The sequence below is a fragment of the Podarcis melisellensis genome, assembly GCF_964234715.1.
Source record: "Podarcis melisellensis genome assembly, chromosome: 15".
Taxonomy (NCBI): domain Eukaryota; kingdom Metazoa; phylum Chordata; class Lepidosauria; order Squamata; family Lacertidae; genus Podarcis; species Podarcis melisellensis.
Genome location: NC_138532.1, coordinates 12,851,392 through 12,874,428, shown reverse-complemented (window position 1 = coordinate 12,874,428; position 23,037 = coordinate 12,851,392). Strand labels below are relative to the sequence as shown.

The 23,037-nt window shown below is 45.8% G+C and overlaps 1 protein-coding gene across 1 annotated transcript in view; it reads left to right on the top strand.

Annotated features, from left to right (window-relative positions):
* The first annotated feature begins 10,179 nt into the window (after positions 1-10,179).
* The window catches only part of CDON (cell adhesion associated, oncogene regulated), a 109,194-nt gene continuing 96,336 nt past the window's right edge, over positions 10,180-23,037 (top strand). The window contains exon 1 of the mRNA XM_081890853.1: positions 10,180-10,274. The gene's annotated coding sequence lies outside the window, so the exon portion shown is untranslated. The remainder of the gene's footprint in view (positions 10,275-23,037) is intronic.

Genomic DNA, 23,037 nt, shown 5'->3' with positions numbered 1-23,037 from the left:
GTCCAGGCTCCAACTCAGTGAAGAACCCAAACTCAGATAATGGGTCTTTCCAAAACTTTATATGCACAGATCCGTGTGATACATATACTAAACAATATCTCAAAAGTGCATTTGGCAATACACATCTTTACCCAAAGGCATAGCAGGTAATATGGCTACTCAAGAAATCCATGAGCGTAGCCAGGATTTATGTTGGGGGGGCAAGACACTCACCTGTCATCATCCTTTGTCTGGTTCTGCCTAGCAGATTCGGAATGAAATATCTCAACAACAATTGTTTTAAATTACAGCCGTACCTCAGAAGTCTAATGGAATCCATTCCAGAAGTCCGCTCGATTTCCAAAACATTCGGAACCCAAAGTGTGGCTTCTGATTGGCTGCAGGAAGCTCCTGCCATGGAAGCCTCGCCAGACGTTCGGGTTCCAAAGAACATTCACAAACCGGAACATTCACTTCTGGGTTTGCGGCGTTCGGGAGCCAAAACGTTCAACTTGCAAGGCATTCAGGATCCCATGAACTTTCTTTTGGCCCCAAGTGCTAGAAAACTCTGTCAAAATCGTTCTACAATTTCTACTTTTAGGTAAGTATTTTTAGTTATTTACTTGATTTGTGGGGTGGGCAGCTGCCCCCTGCCCCCCACCCACCCACACATTGATCCAACAGTGACATATGCCTTGCACTTCTGTGCAGGCAATAGCACAGGCAAAACCTAGAGTAGCAAACTATTTCTTAGCAAGCAATCTAACACTCCACCTGGAAAAAAATCTGTTCAAGGCTCTACTGGTGTCCCCAGGACCTGGATGAAGGATGGGGGTACCTGTGTCTCCTGAGAGACAGGGGGTGGGTACAGCATCTTCCTCCAAAGATGCAGGAGGAGAACTGGTGTCGAAAAGCTAGACTAAAACTGTCACAATCCCTTGGGGGAAAGGTGCTGGCAGCATGACTACGCTGGTAACATGGCAATGCAAGAAGCTATGTTATGTGTTTTGACCACTTGATTCCAAATGGCATCCAATCGTATCCAAACATAGAGGGGAAACCTCTCAGGAACCATCACACCCAATTTGGTTATGATATCATAAGAGGTGTCTAAACGCATAGAGAAAAAGCAACTTTCTGAAATATATAGTAGATTTTTGTATGCTGTTTCTGCTACTGTGGACTTCCTTTGCCCTAACACAGGCATTTAAACCAACCAACCAACCAATGAACCTCATCCATAGCTGTCAACTTTTCCCTTTTCTTGCGAGGAATCCTATTCGGAATAAGGGAATTTCCCTTTTAAAAAAGAGAAACGTTGACAGCTATGACCTCATCACTTTGCTGGAGAACTGCATTGCAAAATTCAGAGATGTGTGAATTTCAGCTGATGGCTGCATTTTGGTTCCTGTGTTATTTTGCCAAGTGCAACTTAGGTCAGTTCTGCTTTAAATGTGAACTGAATTGAATTTATCCCCCATCCTTAAAGTGATCCTTTCAAGAGAACTGTAGCCACTGGCCAAATTGTCTCAACAGCATTGGTATATAGCAGGCATGTCCAAAGACCGTTTTGGGGATGTAATCCGGCCCGCTGGTCGGTTCAATCTGGCCCTTGTGGCAGTTTATTTCCTGGGCTAAAATCCTAAAAAAAACCTAAAAAAAACCTCAACAACTTCAATCCTAAAAAAAGAAGTGTCTTTTAAACCCTAAAAGAAGCTCAACAACTTTGCAACTTTGGGGTAAAATCATAAAAAAAGGTCAACAACTTTGGTCGGCCCATTGGTCGGCCCTCATAGCTCTTCACTTCATCAAATCTGGCCCTCTTTGAAAAAAGTTTGGACACCACTGGTATATAGTGTAATTCACAAGGTTTTGGGGGGGCATTGTGGAAAGATAAAGTACCAGTTTGGGTGTGGTTTGTTTAAAAAATAAAAACTTGATATGTAATAAAAGACAAAAGACTCCATCTGCAATGCAGTTGTTTCTGCATCTCAGCTCCAGGGAGGAATTCTGCTCCGATTTCTGTTCCCTTTTAACAATACCTAATCTGAAAAGCAGTTGGAGCTTGGCACCAGCAACCTTCACAGCTGGAAGAGGCCCCGGTCTTCTCAGGAACAGCCTCCAAATCTACCCAGAAGGTGGCAAAACTTGACTGTGTGAGGCGTCGGAAAGGAGCCGGACTGGTGTGAGGTATCTGTTCTCAGTTCCGGAGCCATAAATCCTGGGCTGATAGGGTAGCCAGATGTGAAAGAGGGCAAGGATGCACCTGCTGAAATTCCATCTTCTACACGGCTATGGAAAGGCCACGTTGGTCCATATGTGTGTCGGGAGGGGAGGGGTCCCTACAAAATCCACATGCTTTTATCAGGACCAACCTGAAAGAAGAAAATTGCACAAGGAAGTGAAGGCTTATACAGAAATGAAAGGAGGTGATTCAGTGCAATGCTTTGCATGCAAAAAGGCCCAGATGGAAGGGATAGGAATGTGTCCAGTCTGAAACCTTGAGATTCTTCTTGCACCCCCTGCCCTCTGCAGGCCTATTATGGGGTGGGGGGAGACCCTCACCTTGGGAGTGAGGATATGGTAGTCTGCGGCTCCTGTACTCCCCCTGTGACTGCAAAATGAAGGTGCTTGTGGAAGACTCATTATGAGGGGGCTTCCTGAGTCCCTAAGCATGCAGGCACATGGCTTGTTCTCTGGCAAGTAAATTGCAGTTTAGCAGCCAAGGATTTTTATAACTGGACTGGGATAGAAATTGAACTTTCAGGTTGCAATCCTAAAAAAAAAAAAAAAAAAAAAAAATTACTTAGGAGTAAGACCCAATGAGATAGGTGACTATGTCAATTTTGGTTTCTCTGTTGGAACAGGAGTGGTAAACCTGATTTTAAGAAATGTTATTAAATTAAATTAATTTGGTTCAATTTGGAAAATTCATATTAAAAATGGGGGGCGGGGATCTGATTTCTCACAGTTTTCCAACCTTAAATTCAGTTCCCCATATGCCCATATCGGTGTGAAATTCTTTTTAAAAAGTCCTAATGAAAATACATCAGTATTCTATTCCAATTTCTTCTGATACACACATTTTTGCCAGCAATCTTGACCAATAAACATGTTTTTTGCCCGCAATTTCCCCGAATGTATGATATTTTTGCATGATATTTTCCCTAATATATGCATTTTTATGCACACTTTACCCTGGTACATGCATTTTCCTACATGTTGCTTTGTTGGAAACCTGCATTTCGAAATTCAAAAAAGTGTAACTTTCAACGATAACTGCATTTTGGTACAGTATTATTACCGGATGAGAAAATTATTTCTATCTCTAGAAGGAAATATGCAAAGAATTGTGCTGGCACTAGAGTTACAAAGGTGGGTGCTAATATCTGGAGAATGGCAAATATAGTAACTCATATTAACAATGCTCTAGGGGTGTTCACACATTACATTTAATGAGCATACAGTCCGTTTACCTGTGCACACAATAACCTATAGCTAAGTTGCACAAAAAGTGTACACTCTTTCACACAAACATTTGTACAAGTGTAGAGGTACCTTCTACCTGTGTTCAGTGTGAACATGTGAGCAGTCTTTTTATCTATCTACAGTGGTGCCCCACAAGACGAATGCCTCGCAAGATGAAAAACCCTCTAGATGAAAGGGTTTTCCATTTTTCAATGTGCTTTGCAAGACAAATTTCCCTGTGGGCTTGCTTCGCAAGACGCTTTCTTGTGATTTTTTTCGTCCGTCCCCCCTTTTCTAAGCCGCTAAGCTGCTAATAGCCTTTTAGCCGCCAAGCCGCTAATAGCGCTAATCCGCTAAGCTGCTAATAGGGTTGCTTCGCAAGACGAAAAAAACCGCTAGACGAAGAGACTCGCGGAACGGATTATTTTCATCTTGCGAGGCACCACTGTATCTATCTATCTATCTATCATCTATCTATCTATCTATCATCTATCTATCTATCTATCTATCTATCTATCTATCTATCTATCTATCTATGATCTATCTATCTAGAGTTTATATTCCATCCTTCTTCCTGAAGTAGCCAAAGGTGGAAAACATACCCAGATTTTTTTTTAAAAAAATTCTTTAAAAAATTCTAAAAACAATTAAAGTTAAAAACATTATTCCATCCAGTGATCTCAGGATTGCCAGAAACGGTATTCTTCTGCTACCAAATGACCGGGTAAAGAAGAATGTTTTCTAATTCCTCCTGAAAGTTAGTCATGATGGACTCAGGCTTACCACACTAGGAAGGGCATTCCAAAACTGGGGAATCACCATTGAAAAGACCCTGCTATGGGTCAACACCAACCAGGCAGCCCCCTAGGGGCAGCACCACCAACAAGGCCTTGCCTGTTGATTGTAGGATCCAAGATGGTTGGTTAAAGTGCATTCTCCAAATCTCCAGAGAAGAAGAAGAAGAAATGGGCAGGTTTGGGGGACTCGTGTTTTTTTTTATGTGTTTGTTTTAACCAGGAACAGATTCCCGAAAAATGTTTCATGTGCCTGGTAAATAGGAACAATTGGAACACATTGTATTTGCAAACCATGACACCGCTTAGAAGGTATAGTCAGACAGTTTAGCTGACTCTGAACACCTATATGATACGTGCTGTGTTGGTCAAAGAGTGGGAGAACTTCAGAGAGAGAGAGAGAGAGAGAGAGAGAGAGAGAGCAGAGCCATGAGTAACTCTCTGCAGAGCTGTCTGGACCGAATGAGGTTTTTTCCGGAGGTAAAATTACAGGCAGGGTTCTAATTGGGATCATAAATAAAGAGAGAGAAATATGTCAGTCTAAGACATTTGGGGAGTGTGGGGCGGGGGGGGGGTGTCTTTCAGCATAAACATCATGGAAAGTTAGGTCTACATTAAAAAAAAAAAATCAGAATGGCCAAGCAGAGCCTTAAGAAGACTCCCTGGAAAAGACCGTGATGTTGGGAAAGATGGAGGGCACAAGGAGAAGGGGACGACAGAGGATGAGATGGTTGGATAGTGTCTTCAAAGCTACAAACATGAGTCTGACCAAACTGTGGGAGGCAGTAGAAGACAGAAGTGCCTGGCGTGCTCTGGTCCATGGGGTCATGAAGAGTCGGACACGACTAAACAACTAAACAACAACAACATCCATTATCATTACTGTTGTTGTTGTTGTTACCCTGCCCATCTGAATGGGTTACCCAGCCACTCTGGGCAGCTTCCAACATATATAAACATTATAATACATTAAACACTAAGGAACTTCCCTATACAGGGTTGCCTTCAGATGTCTTCTAAAGGTTGTATAGCTATTTATCTTCTCGGCTCGGGGGGGGGGGGTGTCACATAACTCCAAACCCTCCAACATTTCTCCAATGAAAACAGGAACGTCCTAAAGAAAAGCAAGGCATTCCAGGATCAAATCAGAAACTGTCCCTGGAAAATAGAGGCACTTGGAGGTTCTGTAACGGTTATTTAGTAAGCAAAAACCCAGCACCCAAAGTCCATTCCGGGGTGGCTCTACCATTAGGCTCTGCCTCAGGCGGCTGATCCTTAGGGAAGCAGCAGAAGCAGTGCAGCCACCTCTGGCTTTTTCTCCTAAGCCACCAGCCCTTCCCCTCTGCTACCATATGGCCTCTCCTGCACCACCTAATCTGGCCTGCTGTCTCAGGTGTGGTGGGGGATGCTATCCCTTGTTGAAATAAGATTTGACTGCAGTGCAGTTGGCTTTGGACAAGAGAGATGGAAGGGAATGCATATGGCAAAATGTCTTGGACCAGCCCTGGTGCAATCTTAATGCCACATCTGGCTAGGCTGTCAGGGGCCATATAGACCACAGCCTGGCCTTTCAGATACATTGCAGCTACCGCAGTATATTTCAGAGATGGGGAATCTCTTGGCTCTCCACATGTTGGCAGACTCCAGACCCCATCAGCCACAACAACCCCAGCCACAACAACCAGTGATCTAGAATGATGGGAGTTGTAGTCCAACAGCATCTGGAGGAGCACAAGTTATCCATCCCTGGAGTAGAGGCAGGTAACATTCACATCAAAGTAAGGGAGGCCAGGTTGTGGCTGTTCCCTATAGGGTTGTCACATGTCTGGAATTTCCCGGGCATAGCCAGAATACTGGAGTCGGAAGCAGTGTCTGGGTGAAAATTGCAAAAAAAAATTGTCTGGGAAAATTTGGATGTATGGCAACCCATGTTGACAGTGTCATTTGGGGTGATTTTCCTTAAAAGTAGCTCAAAAACTTATAATTTTCTCTCTCTCTTTTGCGATTTTGCCAAAGAAGCTCAACAATTTTGGGCAAAACTAAAAAAAAAAAAATACTCAACAACTTTGCCCCCCCCAAAAAAAGACAACAGAACTTTTGTGTCCAGATTTTCACTTTTCAAAATATGGCAACCCTAAATTAGAAGCTTTCCCAGACTTTGCCTGTAACATTCCCACTGCAGGGTGTGTGTTTGTAAATGACGTCATCTGCTTCAAATCATATTTTACTGGAGACAAATGGCCAGGGCTCATGCCAGAGAACTCTGCTGGTTAGGGCCTGATCAAAGACTTTAGGATTGGGCTCAAGATCAATGGGAAGGAGACAGAGAGAGAAGGAATCAGCTTTATTGCCTTCAGATGGTCATTAGCTACAGGTGGAAGAAGGCATCTCCCTCACACCTGTTGTGTTGGCCCAGTCATGGAGCTGGCATCAGCAGACCCAGCCAAGACACTAATGATTCCAGGCTGCCTTTCATCTAGGAAATGCAGGGCCGACCTGACAGAGTGCCCTGATAGCCTCTTTTCTTGCCTCTTATACATATGGCCATTATTTGAGCATGCACTTACTTAAAACATCCATGCGTATGCCAGGCAGCCCGCTACAGTGCCCAAATTTTAAGGCAAATGTGATGACCACAACAGGGAATGGCAGTGATCCATTACTCAGGTTCCTTTTCAATTACAGCTGATTGACAAAGCTTCAACAGAAGTCCTTTACACCTCTACATTAAGGATTCTTTAGGGCTTTGAAGAAATGTTCTATCTCTGAGATTCCTGCATCTCTTCATCAAAAATACCCTTTCTCCGGATAACCGGTGCTTGTGGAGACAACCTGAAACTTCTTTCCCAACCTTCTCTTTCTGCTTTCCCCTATGGGTGTAAGCAGTGCTTTTTCGGGGGGGGAGTACGCAGGGGTACGCATACCCCTACCTAAACATTTTGTGAATCTAAGTTTGGCCTCATTGAGGGGCAGCATTTCAATATGAGTGGGAAAATGTTGTTGTTGTTAAGTCGTTTAGTCATGTCTGACTCTTTGTGACCCCATGGACCAGAGCACGCCAGGCACTTCTGTCTTCCACTGCCTCCCGCAGTTTAGTCAAACTTATGTTAGTAGCTTCAAGAACACTATCCAACGATCTCGTCCTCTGTCGTCCCCTTCTCCTTGTGCCCTCCATCTTTCCCAACATCAGGGTCTTTACCAGGGAGTCTTCTCTTCTCATGAGGTGGCCAAAGCATTGGAGTCTCAGCTTCAGGATCTGTCCTTCCAGTGAGCACTCAGGGCTGATTTCCTTAAGAATGGATAGGTTTGATCTTCTTGCAGTCCATGGGACTCTCAAGAGACTCCTCCAGTCCATAATTCAAAAACATCAATTCTTCGGCGATCAGCCTTCTTTATGGTCCAGCTCTCACTTCCATACATCACTACTGGGAAAACCATAGCTTTAACTAGACGGACCTTTGTTGGCAAGGTGATGTCTCTGCTTTTTAAGATGCTGTCTAGGTTTGTCATTGCTTTTCTCCCAAGAAGCAGGCGTCTTTTAATTCCGTGGCTGCTCTCACCATCCCCTAAACACTGTTCTGGGGGGGGGGGAGCACTGGGTGTGAGAGTAGGGCAAGGAGAGATTTTTCAAACATTCATGAATAATCTGTACTTATGTTTATAGTCAGCTGGGCTGGGCTGGTGCCAACAATGTGGACTTTTAATGCAGCTGAGTTCATGAGCGCAAAAAGCACTCAAAAATTAGTTGCATACCTAGTTATGCACTGTTTGTCTATGCTTATTAAACAGCTGTTTTGTGTGGCTTTTATCATACGCGTTTGTTGTGTCAACAGTGAATGCATTACAGATTGATTTTCATTTTAAATATGTATATATACTTCCAAGGCTTACATTGCACTTCCAGTGGTTTCCCATCCAGGTCATTGACCAGACCTTCACTGGCTTAGCTTCGCAAAAACAATAGTCTGATTTGCACATAATGCTAAGCCAAGCCCCAGCTTAGTGTGAACAAGCAAACATGTAGCTCCTACCCTCTCAACTTGCTGCTGTGCTGTACTGAGCTAAGCCATGATGTGTCATCCAAACCCAGACTCATGCTTCAACTGACCATGAGCTGGAACTAAAGTTTGACCTTCAATTTGCATCTTGTGGTTTTTCTGGAAGAGGTAAATCACAAGGCCAGGTTCAGATGACATGCTAAGGCATACCATGTATTTGCACAGCAGCAAAAGAACCTATCATAGCTTCCTCCATAACCGTCATAGCTTCCTCCATAAAATCCCAGGAACTGTAGCTTGTAAGGGGTTATTATTGATACCCCGCCCATCTGACTGGGTTTCCTCAGCCACTCTGGGCGGCTTCCACCAAAATATTAAAATACAATAATTCATCAAATATTAAAAGCTTTCCTGCCTTCAGATGTCTCCTAAAAGTCAGATAGTTGTTTATTTCTTTGACATCTGGTGGGAGGGTGTTCCACAGGGTGGGCGCCACTACCGAGAAGGCCCTCTGCCTGGTTCCCTGTAACCTCACTTCTCACAGGCAGGGAACTACCACAAGACCCTCAGTGCTGGACCTCAGAGTCCGGGTTGAACGATGGGGGTGGAGACGCTCCTTCAGGTATACTGGGCCGAGGCCGTTTAGGGCTTTAAAGGTCAGCACCAACACTTTGAATTGTGCCCGGAAATGTATTGGAAGACAATGTAGGTCTTTCAGGACCAGTGTTATATGGTCTTGGCAGCCACTCCCAGTCACCAGTCTAGCTGCCGCATTCTGGATTAGTTGTAGTTTCTGGGTCACCTTCAAAGGTAGTCCCACGTAGAGCACATTGCAGTAGTCCAAGCAGGAGATAACTAAAGCATGCACCACTCTGGTGGGACAGTCCGCAGGCAGATAGGGTCTCAGCCTGCATACCAGATGGAGCTGGTAGACAGCTGCCCTGGACACAGAATTGACCTGTGCAAAATGAGACCCAAGCAGACTTCAGTTCCCAGTTTTCTTTGGGAGAAGCCATGACTATTAAAGTTGTATAGGAGTGCTTTAAATGGGTGGTGTGGGTGTTCAATATCCATGACACATCAAAGACCATGCAGGGGTCCAAAACAGAACTCATTGTTGGCCAATTATGGCAGCAGTGGCCAATGTGATGTCCTCCAGCTCTTCTTCAACTCCAGTTCCCATGGGGCTCATCCAGCATAGCCAATGGTTGGAGATGGTGGAAGTTGTCCCCCAACAACATCACTATTGGCTTTCTCAGCCCTAGGAACCACAAGGTTCTCTTGTATGTGCGCAGGAGTCAAGTAGCCAAGGAGAATCTCCTCCGAGAGTTTCCCAGGGAGCATCTTTGTTCAATTTCATCTGAAGACAAGGGGCGGCAGGAAGAAACCGCTATTTCTTTTTCTCCCCTGGAGAAAAAAACATGGGTCTCATCTTCCTAGTTGCGGCAAAGGTTAGCCTCTGACCCCTGCCAGACACAAGGAAGGTGTCTGCACTGAAAGGCAAGCTTGTGTGGAGCAGCCGAATGAATAAAGCCATGGGAGAAGGAGGGGGGGTGCTTTATCCAAAACACATGTTTTTTGCCACTATTCTAGTTATCTGGAATATTTCCTGCATGTTTGTTGCCGTGGTAACTGGCCCAGCATGAAAGACCTATTTACTAGGCCCTAGGATAAGAAACAGCCATGTGTTGTCAATTTTAGAGCTCTCTTTCTCTCCCCCCAACACCCCTGTCTCTCTCTCTCTCCCCCTCTTATACAGTCCCCCTCTGCTGTATACCCGGATGGTACGGAGCCTAAAAACCCAAGACGAGAACCATCCCTCCTGCTCGCATCATTCCCAAGTAATTTTGTTTTCTCCTTGAGTGAGGTTTTCTTGGCTCCGCATGGAGAACGACTGGGCAAAGAGCCATGGTGGGCTGGGGGGGTGGGTTCTGCTTTGAAGGAAACGTTAAGAAAAAGTGTCTGGTGCCTTAGAGGCGTGATTTGAACAGGAGAGGCTCTGAGACTGGACAAGAATTCACCGACAGAGCAGGAGGTAAGTGAGCACTTCAGCTTTCAGAAGGGGAAGCCGCTGAGTTAGCTGAGGTGAATTCGTCCCCTCTTCCTTCTTTCTCTTTCTCTCTCTCTCTCTCTTTGCACCTTCTTTCCCCGGTTACCACAGAGTGGTCAACCTGAGCTGAAGCTCTTTCACCTTGCTGCTTTCTCGCTCCCTCTTTTTTTTCTTCCTGTGAAGCGAGCAGCCTGTCGACAAGCAAACCTGTAGGAAAATATTTGCTCTTCAAACTGCGACAGGAGAGCTGCACTGAGCTGCCTTTCTTACGCTCCAGTTCAGAAGAGCGAAAGGGGAGACATTGATGAGAGCATCGAGATTGTATGGTCGACAGAAAGATGTAGTCCCCGAGGGACCATGAGACCTTCTCAGAAGGGCTCTGGGGACCCAGAATTGATGGTGGCCTGTTTTACAGTCTAAGCCTCCACATGTTCTTTCTGTGAGAAAGTCTTGCAGCTCTACGAGGGATTCCTCCAGTCACCAAGGGGCTCTGTTCATACTAAACATAATGTGTCATATGCTGGACAGAGCCCCAAGCTTCTGTCTGCCGTTTAGGATTCAGAGAAGTCGCTTCTGGTTGTCCCTGGGGACAGATCTGCTGCCTGAAGTCAGACAGGTGCAAGCTCGTTTGAGATACTTCAGTAATTAAAACCAGTCCAGGTAATTTGCCTGAATTAATTATCCTAATAAAAGACAAATGTCTCCTCTTCTTTTTCTTCGATGTCTCTTTGCTGGACAAATCAGAGTGTGCTTAGAGGTGTGGGTGAGCTGAGGGGAAGAAAGTATGATCTGTGTTTCCACAGGTGTTGCCAAGACACTCCTTGGGAATGTTTGCTTCCCAGAGCTGTGGGATCTCTGGTGCAGTATTGCCTTTGATATATGAAGGATGATGGGTTGTGTTGTGATGTATGCAGTTACAGCTGTGTGAGGTGAATAGGAAAAGGATACATTGTAATGGCGTGTCAGTGGTTCTTACCTGTGCCCAGGTGTGTGCAGTACCTGAGCACAAAACTTTGCTGCTTTGGGATCCATAACAATGCCTGAACATCAATCCAGCTGATGTAGGCATACCTCTGGTTGACTGACACATCCGTTTCCTATATTTCATAAGGTGTAGCAAGCGGGGCTGGATGGTTAGGAGTTTGGGTTTTGTTTCTTCTTATTTTTGTCCAAATGCTCTCTGTTTAGATCAGAGTAGGAAGCTAGTCCATTTAGCTCGGTTACATCTACATCAGGGATGGCCAACGTGGTGTTCTGCAGAGATTGTTGGAACTCCCATCATCTCTGAGCATTGGCCATGCTGCTTGGGGCAGCTGAGAATTGTAGGCATGGAGAAAAGCTTAAACTTCCACATATTGCACATTTTTTCATTCCTGCCATAAATTCAACAATGTATGGAGGGCAACACTTTAGCTACCCTTAGTCTCCACTGGCTGGAAGCAGTTCATCAGCATTTCAGACAAAGAACTTGCTCAGCTCTACCTGAATATGACAGGGGTGGAACACAGGATCTTCTGCATATAAAGCATTTACTCTACCACCTTGGTCCCTTCCCAAGGATGCTCATGGCAAACCTCAAAAATTACGCATCCCAGGTATGTTATGGCAAAGGGAGCCCACAGCATCATGTATCTGCTCCAACATATGGATGTTAAGATAGGACTGTTCACCCCTACTATTTTGTGCCTTCCCTCTGCTCAGCTTTCCTCTAAAGCAGTAGAAGTCAGCACAGCATGAGACAGGATATCGGATAGGGTGAACTTGCACAAAAGACCTGAGAACTCTTTCTCACATCGTTTAATGTACACATTTCCATTGTAATTGCACATATACATGTGCATAAACTCTGCAGTGCTGCATGCATAGAATTTCCTGCAGAAATACATGTTGCTGTATGGATTCCTGACACTGCCACCATCCATGATTTAAAAAACCAAACCATGCAATATAATTCTAGTCCTCAAGGAAATTGAAATAATATTTTAAACCATGTGCTGTATCTGCCAAAGGTTCCAGTGTTCAAATGATAGAGTTTCAGTTCTTGTCTTTACCTGTTCACGTATCCCACAACTCACGACTGACCCGTTCCTTGCCTCCTGCCACCCTACTGCTGCTTCCCCCAAATAGTTTATGTTTTGCAAAAAAAAGGTAAGGCATGGGGCTCAGAAGAAAGTTGAGCCCATGCTTTACCTTCATACTTCACACCAAATGAACTATATGATTATAATAAGGAAGCACGTTTACAAAAACTAAAAAGATCGTTTATTTACATGATGGAACTCAAGATGTGGGGTAGATGCCATTATTTCTTCCTGATTTAGAACCTGATTTCTAGAACACATTCGCTACTTTCACAACCCCATCAAGTACCCCGGGATCAACAAGAGTTGGTGTGCTCAACAGAGAAGTTGTGAGACTGCATCTATTGAAGTCTGGCACATTATAGAAATGTGGGGAAGGAATATAGCTCAATGGTACAATGCCACATGCTTTGCATTTAAGAGGTCCCAGATTCACCCCCTGGCATCTCCATGTAGGCAGAGGCTGGGGAAGACCCCTGTCTGGAACCCTGGAGAGCTGCTGCTGATCATTTTAGATCAGAGATGGGGAACCCTCTAGCCCTCCAGATGTTGGTGGACTCCAGCCCCCTCTGTCAGCATGGTCCATGATCAGATATGGTGATCCAATGACATCTGGAGGGCCACAGGTTCTTAATCCCTGGTGCAGACCATAATGAGCTAGAAGAACCATTGGTCTGACTCTGTTTAAGGCAACATCCTATGTTCCTGGATATATTCTATGGGGCACAGCCATCCAGCCCACTCAATGGCAGCATTATAGTCAACTTGACCATGTGTTCATATTCCAACATGCTTTCCATCTACCCCCAGTGCATATAGCTCATTCTCCCATGCCCCTGGCAGAAATGTCACACATTTAACAACTGTATGGCAGACAGAAACCCTCTCCCATTGCTGAATCTGCATGCAAGGAAAGGCTTTGCCTGGTTTCCGCCTTTCATGCAGAGGTAAAAGCCGCAGCAGTCTTGCTGGTGGAGAGAAGCAACCCTGTTCACTTAGTAGGCTGCATTTTTCACTAGCCTTGGCATTCTGTGAATTTGCTGAAACTCCCAAGACGTGTTGAAATTCCATCAGAAATGGCTGGAATTGAAGGTTGGAGTGGGAAATGAAACATCTCTGATAGGAGGGCAAACTAGGTCACCATTGTGGTTCTCTCTAGCCTGCAGATTTGTGTTACAGACAGCTCGGCTCCCCTTTTGAAGCAAAGCATTCTTTCATATGGATGTGAAGTGACTGTTTCCATACCTTTGGCCAAAACAATACCTCCTGCCATCCCCTAAGAGCAAAAAATGCCAAGAACATTCATTCTGGCATGTGAACTATATGGCAACGGCAGAGCGCGCTGTCGTGAGCCAAGGAAAATACCTCCTGACATTCCCTTAGAAAAATAAAAGCCTAGGTTTCCTCGCAATATGAAATAACTTGAATATTAAAAACAAACAGAGGCCCAGTAACAGGGTCGAGATGCAAAGAGTAACTCCTCATACAACTGAAGTTTTGCATGCAAAGATGTGCCATGGCTATGGGAGCTTCACCCACATACAACCAGAAGTAAGTAGAAGGAAATATGATGGCACTGGCACTGGCCAGTAGGCAACCACAATACTAATACAACGGCCACCCACCCCACACACATGCTATTTCATCTGCAATGCTTCTACTCCCTGGACAAATTGATCACTCAATCAATCCTTGAAGTGCTATCATATATGCTGGATGGCAGGGCCTCACTTTTGCATGGCTGGAACTTAACTCCAGAACAGAGGTAAACCCGCACTGATTGATCTGCACACTTTGCCTTTGGCCCCATCCACCACTTACACGAGGGCCCTGGAAAGGGAAAGCAATGGTTGGGTTGAAAAAGTTCCCCACCCCATGGGGACAGATAGAAGAGGACACCTTCATCCCAGTATGGCTCCCCTTTATCACATGCACAGCTCAACGAGACAACCCACGGACTGCATACCAATCAATATGGCTTACCTCAACCAACAATCCCACCCACCACCTTCACAAATGCAAACAAACTGCACTTCAACCAACTACAGACAACCAACCACACCCTGGACCCCCCAATCCCTCTCACTATCAAGGAAAGGTAAGAAGTGAATAGAAAGAGAGCCTACCCAGTTGACACTGGCCAACCCCCCCCAAAAAAAACCCCACATGTACGCTATACAAGACGCTATACACACCTCCTCTCCTCCCTCTCTTCTTCCCCGACTCCATACTGAATACAAACCTAATGTCTCATATATAATGCAACTGATTTGTAGAAAAGTCTTTAATCCAGAAAAAAAGAGACAAGGCACGTGCTTTGGTAAACCAAGAAAAGCTAATAATAATAATAATAATAATAATAATAATAATGTCCCCCACTTTAAGCAACCTGCAGTGCTAAAAACGAAATACTTATTCTGAGAGCCAAATGGATGCATGGAAGATGAGCACCCTCAATTCCCCAAGCTTATCTTCCCCTCGCGACAGTTATCTTCCCACTCTTCTCAGAATCAGAGGCCGACTGAGCAAGGAGTGCTGGTGATGGACTGTGGGAAGGCAAACCATGGGAACAGTGTGGGATCTTCTCAAATGCCCACCCACTTTCCACAACACTGAGCCCCATCCCACATTTTGAACATGATGGGGGCAGACCTAGGCCTAAACCAAGGGATGGAGAACCTTTTTTTAGCCTGAGGGCCACATTCTTCCGTGAGCAACTTTCTGGGGGCCACATGCCAGTGGTGGGTGTGGTCAAAGGGTGTGACTTTCATGTTTGCTACATTCTGGCCACGCAGGTGCTAGAGGTTTGTATGCAAGTGCCCACATCTCTCTATTCAGTCAGGCAGCAGGTATTATCACATTTCCAGTCAGGCATATTCCAGCCAGGCAAAAGCACTCAAGGAGTGGTTCAGAGTGGGGGGAGGAACCTAGGGAGAGTTCTGAGGGCCAGAGAGATATTGAGGGCCGCAGGCTCCCCATTCCTGGCTTTCTGCAGACATCACTGGTAATTTGATCTTCAGTTTTCCTACACCAGATATGCATATGTAACCATAATATACCTGTAAATCCTTGCATTTCCCTTTGCCTTCAGTCTGCTGAGCTGAAGAGAGTTTTGTTGATGAAAAGCTGTGAAATGCCAGGGCCAGGTCACATGCCCATTGCAAGGTGCTCTGCGTAAGGGTAACACTGCGGTTTGTTTTGGAACAGCCATGGCATGTGCCAGTGGCCAGGGTGCCCAGACGACCAGGGCTATGTTTATAATAACAGTGTTATGTGTGTAGTAAGAGCAGCCTATAAAAGGCAATGCAGGCTGGTGGTTGTAGAGGAGAAATGTAAACATATAGCTGAAAGTTAGAGGCAGACCTGCTGGGCTATGAAGAAACTTGCTTGTGAGATAGAGATGGGATTGAGACTAGAGGAAGCCTAGCGTGCAGGCAGTTTAAGGAGGTCTCTGTCTGCCAAGCATAAAAACCTCAAAACCTGACAATATTAGGAGTCAGGTCACACAGCCCTTGGCTCTGTCCGTTTGGAATATTGCTGTGAAAACGACGACAGCCTTGTAGAAATTTCATAAAGCTTTTCTTGAAATCTGACAGAGGATTTGATTTTGCACCTTTAGTCTCCTGCCTTCAGATCCACAGCATTACACATTTTTTTACTTGGGTGCTATCAGCCGACGGTTAACATTTCTGTGTACTTGTCAAGGATATTTTCATAATATGCTGACCTGTCATGCTGTTTGCAGTCTGATCCTCTGACCGCCATCATGTTGCACCAAAAAGACCCATTTAAGTTATTGAATATGCCCCCAGTTTACAACTTTTCCATTCTAACTCAGAAACATGGAACATTTAAGACTACAAAGTCAATGATTCAGTGTTGCGCTGAGCAAGAAAAGGAAAGAAAGGAACATGTGTGACACCACTCAGGGCCTAAATTAATTTAACCAAGTAACTGAGAAAGTATGGAAGTTGATTGCTTGGGGCCAGGGAAGTGGAATGCATCTTGTGTTTGGGCTATCATTTGTGTTATGCTTATTTTCTTGTAACAGTTTATTTTATTAAAGATTTTTTGGATGAGGTAAAACACAGTTTGGAGGTGGAGGCAAGATTTGGAACCAGAAGCCTCTCTGAGCCATGAACACACATGCAAGTGATGCGCCTCTGTGGCTAGTTATCACATGCCTAGAATTCTCCATCCGATCACCTGGACACTCACAGCTCCCACTGCCCCTCGCTCAAGAATCTGCCTCTAAAATGCCAAGAATGAGCCCATCTCAAACAAGGGAGGAGGCTGGAGGCCACTATTCCTTTGCACAGGTGTCAAAGCAGAGTGCCTCGAGTGGGATCTCCCCAGATTGACAACACAACATTACATGGAGCAGCATCTGCCATCATTCCTGAGCGCGGAGCACAATGTGCGGCCCGGAGGCAATCCACAAGGTCAGAGTCCTGACCTCCAAAGACACAGCCCCACGGGCTGGAATGTGTTTCCACAGCAACCTGTTGGGTTTGGATTTCCCCACCCCACCCCAACCGCCTCACTTATCAAGGGGACAGTTTCTGTTTTGGCAGCTAATGGAGCAGCCTGGGAGTGTAACTGGATCCACAGCTGGAATTAAAGTAATGGCCTGGCTTGTTTAAGAAGTTTGATGGATGGGGAACCCCTTGGGGTGAGTGGAGGAGGGGGCTGGATACTCAAGGCCGAGTCTCGGGAGCTGCTGCTGAAAGCAGAAGGCCACCTGCCCTTGTTGCTTCAGAGCCCTCCTTCTAATTTGAGTCCCTCCTGAGTTGTTTGTGGTCTGGTGGGTGGTTAGATGTTAGCCAGAGAGATCTGATGAGTGGCAGAGCCAAGCTGTTTGCTTTAGCTTGGAGTACTGGCTCGCTCTTTGGTTTCCCCCCTTTCAAGTGGCAACTGAGGTTGTGTTGTGGGGAATGTGGGCAAACAGGGGTCCAGACAAAGAGGAAGCTGCCATCGAGCCTCAGCACGGCGGAAGGAGCTGCTTGTTCAGCATCTCATATTTCCAGTCAGGGCCTTTGCAGGTGATGAATTTATCTATATTCAGACATTTCAATGCCACACCCATGATAAATGAACCTCGCGGTGCCTGAAAGGTTGATTATCCCTGGCCACTGCTATTGAGAATGCTCACTGTGCTAGTCCAGTGCTCCAATGTTGGGGGGAAATGCATAATGTTATCTGCAAGATCCCCCTCAATTTTAGTCCAATCCCAAACGTGGTAGCCTTTTTAAAAACAGTACCTGAGGAGGCAGCGCAGAGGGGAAAGGGGCTGGGTCCCCTCTGTCCCTCCTTATATTTAAGTCATATGCCTATTTTATGTATATTTGATCTTCCCGGGCTGCACCTTTTGGCATGTCATGGTCATGTGGCCTTACTCTTGTATATCCATAAGTGTGAGCATCTGTAAACACAGCATCTCTCTGGATTACAGCAGCCAGTTAAAGGTAAAGGTAAAGGTACCCCTGACCATTAGGTCCAGTCGTGACCGACTCTGGGGTTGTGTGCTCATTTCACTCTATAGGCCGAGGGAGCCGGCGTTTGTCTGCAGACAGCTTCCGGGTCATGTGGCCAGCATGACAAAGCTGCTTCTGGTGAACCAGAGCAGCACACGGAAACGCCGTTTACCTTCCCGCCGGAGCGGTACCTATTTATCTACTTGCACTTTTGACGTGCTTTCGAACTGCTAGGTTGGCAGGAAGAGTAGCCAGTAAGGTGTCACCAAAAACAAGAGCAAGTCAATTTTGCATAACATCTGCATATTGTAATGCACAGCCACAAGCTGACAAATTATGGGTTGCATCCAATACAGCACTAAGTTGACGTCACTTAGCGGCATACTTGTCCCACCGGCAAAATGTTTTGTGCGAGAGAAATGTTGTGGTGCAATAGAAGGCTGCTTGCAAACTGATTGTGACAGATTGTGCAAACTGTTGCACAATGACTTTCCACCAGTGCAGTTGATGCGATGGGTTCCTCCATTGCACAACTTTAAAACTCACCTGTCTGCTAGTGCATTGGCCCTTAATAACAATAAAACCAAATCCATTGCTGGTGAGGAGCTCTAGTTTCTCTGTACTCCAAGAGCCTGCAGCATTCAGGTCTAAGTACAGTTCAGCAGGAACGAGGGTCTTCTCACCAGGCTGAGTGGTTCGCAGCAACCAACTTTCACAGTGAGAAAATCAATACTGCACCTATGAGTTCAGGCCCTATGCAAGCCTCTGTCTCCCTTTGCTGTTGTGTGTGTCAGCCTGAAGGATGCTATGGGAAAGTCTCGGTCTTCTGTGGGAACCTCAGCGCAAAGCTCTGTCCCCCCACTTCCCAACCCCCCATGTTGTGTCCCGATGAAGCACCTGGACCTGCGCCCCCATGAAGCAGAGAGTGGGGAGCTGTTGTCCTGAAAAAACTGCTCCCTCGGCCCTGTTTGCATGCAAAAGTCTTGCAGCAGGAGACTCTGTAGGCGTGGACCCAGCCCAGCCGACAGTGGGATTTGCATACATCAAAGCCGCAGACAAGGAGCCTCCCATGTGTTTGTCAGCCTGAGTTAGAGGTGATACGGGCCGGAGCTATTGTCTGCCCTTAAGCCACCCCTGAAAAGATCCACTTTCAATATCTGAAATAATTTCTCCCTCGGTTATTAAGAGACGAGTGGCGGCCACTTACTGAGAGGTCTCCAGCTGTGTAGCCAATGGGGTTTTCATGGCCTTTGGAAGTGAGGCCGGTCCTTTATGAGAAAAAATAGAGGTTTCCTGTGGGAAGAAAGGTTGGCCAGGGCGTATGTATGTCACTGTGGGTACTATGGACCTTGAGCAGGTTCTGTCACACTTGTCTTGCACTAAGGAGAGGCGTGCTGTCATTTCCCAGGCTTGTGGGCGATTCAGATGCATCGTGACCAAAACCAATATGAATCATAAATATAAGTTGTTTGTCTAGGGAACAGCCAGATGGCCCTAGTTTGAGGAGCTAGGCAAACTGATTCAGCCCTTCCAATGCCCAGAGAGGTGTAGGGTAGCTCAAACTGCCTGAGCCCACTTTGGGTTCCACAGAGCTGAAGGAAGCCCACATAAGACCACTGGGGGTTGCATCCCCTGCCTAGCTGACTCGGGGTGGGCATTTGCACATCGCCAAGAAAAGAGTGGTGCTACTGTGGTCTAAACCACTGAGCCTAGGGCTTGCCGATCAGAAGGTCAGCAGTTCAAATCCCTGTGACGGGGTGAGCTCCTATTGCTCAGTCCCAGCTCCTGCCAACCTAGCAGTTCGAAAGCACATCAAAGTGCAAGTAGATAAATAGGTACCACTCCAGCGGGAAGGTAAACGGTGTTTCCGTGCGCTGCTCTGGTTTCACCAGAAGCAGCTTAGTCATGCTGGCCACATGACCCAGAAAAACTATCTGCAGACAAACGTCAGCTCCCTCAGCCAGTAAAGCAAGATGAGCGCCGCAACCCCAGAGTCATTCGCAACTGGACTTAAATGTCAAGGGTCCTTTACCTTCTTTTTTTAAAAAGAAGAGAGGGAGAGGGAAAGAGGGTGCAGAGCTGCATAAAATTCACATCTGTGAATTTATGTGTATAGATGTGCAAATTTTGAAATAATGACTATGACTGAAATACCTTGCCCCAGAGCAAGGAACATGGAGACCAGCTGGCCCGTGTACCTGCTCAGTATGTTCTCCAGAACTTGGGCAACTTGGGCCCAATTAGGTAGATCCACACCATTAAAAGCACTGTTATACCACTTAAACAGTCGTGGCTTGAGTTTGTTGAGGGTGTTGAGAGTTGTTAAGGCTCCCTCAGAGAGCTACAATTCCCAGCACCCTTAACAACTTGACAACAAACTTGGACCAGCCAGACAGTACTTCAAGTGAAAGATGCCTTCAGAGATGGAGCTGTGGTCTGTCATTTAGGATCCATGGACCTCCTAAGACATGGGTAGGCAAACTAAGGCCTGGGGGCCGGATCTGGCCCAATCGCCTTCTCAATCTGGCCCATGAACGGTCCAGGAATCAACATGTTTTTACATGAGTAGAATGTGTGCTTTTATTTAAAATGCATCTCTGGGTTATTTGTGGGACATAGAAATTCGTTCATTTTTTTTAAAAAAAAAAATCAAAATATAGTCCAGGCCCCCCCAGGTTCTGAGGGACAGTGGACCAGAAATAAGCTAGGGTGCAAGTGACCAACATGCAGCCCATAAACTGTATTTAATCCAGGAATTTATATACTGTATACATAAGTACATGTTTGTGTGTTTGTGTGTGTGTGTGTGTGTGTGTGTGTGTGTGTGAGAGAGAGAGAGAGAGAGAGAGAGAGAGAGAGAGAGAGAGAGAGAGAGAGAGAGAGTCAAGTGTTAAAATAATTTGAAAGGGCTTGGGTGCTTTGAATTTCAATTTGTGGGATAAGGCACCATATACTGTTTTTTCCTAAAGAGAAGAATATGTCGGGCCAGCTTTGGAAACGAACAGACTGGTGGTTCAGGCTAATGGCTAATGCTAAGCAGAACAGGAATTCTGTCTCTGATTCCATAACTGAATTACACCGGAATGCCCAGTCTCCCAGTCCCCTTGGCAACCTGCTGCTGCTCCAACTGGGCGGTGGCTGACAGGTAAAGAATGGGAAGGAAGTGTGCTTTGGCGCAAAAAGGTTATCAGTCCGGTGCTGTGACAGTCAGCAGAAACCTGCCTTGGTCAGAGGCTATGCCTGAGACAAAGGGAAGATAGACCAGGGGTGAGGAGCTAGAGAATAAGGGAGGCCTGGAGGTGAGGCTTTGTTACCATGGCTACCAGGATGCAAACACGGCTGGGCGCAAAGATGCTGGAGGCAAGGAGCAGCTTCTTAAGAAACCGTTTTTTGGTGTGTGTGGCCTTTTTGGCTGCTTAATGTGACTGTTGAATAAATATTTCTCTTTCGCTACAATCCAGTGACACTTTCATTGTTTTTACTTCATAAACAAGAAGGCTGAGTTTCTATAACTTTTGTTTGTTTGACTTGTCTCCTTCGCTGTGCTAAAGGCAATGGAAGGGAAAGAGCAGAACACTCTAATTTGGGACTGGGAAGTGTAATGCCATGTCAGCCTTCCCCAAGCTGGAGCCCTCCAGATGTTTCGGACAGCAGCTGGGCTGGCTGGAGCTGACGAGAGCTGTGGTCCAAAACATCTGTGTGGCACCAGTGCTATTCTGAGGCTGCCACTAGGGCAAAACAGAAAATTGACTTGGAAGTTTGAGGCCCTGAAGTTGGGAAGCCGTTTTTAACTGTTTGGGAGTGATGTTTACCGCGCTTTGTATACAGAACATCATTTGACAGAGGAAGTTGAGCTAAAGGGAGAATGAATTTTAAAGACAGGTTGTCAGGATGCTCAGCAGGGAAAAGAGACCTGAAAGCCACAAAAGAGATGTCACTTCTGCACACATTACAATATGTTGTAAATAAATGCCAATTACATGTGCATTTGATGGAACATTGCAGTGCAGGTACAAACCTCTGGCTGATCTTGGTTTGAAGTTTGGCTTGGAGTCTCACAGCTTCTTTTCATGAATGTACTGCTTCATGTTATCTGTTAATCAGCACAGTGGTACCTCGTTGGCTAGTGCCCCTTGGGACTGGTAGGATGGAAGACCGGGAGACCAACAGTAGATGGCGCTAGAATTGATGACAGGCAGATCTAACTAACTCAGGAATTGGTTCATCCCCCCCCCCCATTATAATCCGGCCCCTCACAAGGTCTGAGGGACAGTGAACCGGCCCCCCACTGAAAATGTTTGCTGACCCCTGGTCTAATATGTTTCCAAGCACAATTCAAAGTGTTGGTGCTGGCCTCTAAAGCCCTAAATGACCTCGGTCCAGTATACCTGAAGGAGCGTCTCCACCCCCATCGTTCCACCCAGACACTGAGGGCCTTCTGACAGTTCCCTCACTGCGAGAAGCCAAGTTACAGGGAACCAGGCAGAGGGTCTTCTCGGTAGTGGCACCCGCCCTGCGGAACGCCCTCCCACCAGATGTCAAAGAGAAAAACAACTACCAGACTTTTAGAAGACATCTGAAGGCAGCCCTCTTTAGGGAAGCTTTTAATGTTTAACAGACCACTGTATTTTAATACTTTGTTGGAAGCCGCCCAGAGTGGCTGGGGAAACCCAGCCAGATGGGTGGGGTATAAATAATAAATTATTATTAATTTATTATTATTATTATTATTATTATTATTATTATTATTATTATTATTATTATCCTTGTGATCCTTTCCAACTCTCTGATTCTATGATTCTCCACCTCCCCAGCTTCTGGAGTCCTGCGCATCTCAACACATCCCATTTTCTTTATCAGTTTTGGTCACCTTTTCCAGCTCCTCCTCCCATTTTCTTTACCTCCAGTGGAGCACTCTCTTCCAACTATCTGGTTTTCTTGCTTCTCAGTCCTCCGCCTCCTCTTTTTTCCTTGGGTTCTCCTGCTGGTTCTACCTCTCCATACCTAGACCTTCCTCCTGACACCCTGTTCTCTCAGTGGCCAGCCAAATTCCCATGGGAAACCCACAAGCAGAATCTGAGCACAAGAGCATTCTCCCATTTCTGTGGTTTCCAGCAACTGGTCTTCAGAAGCATTGATGCCTCTGACTATCTGTTTTTTAAAAATAATAATAATAATAATAATTGACAATTT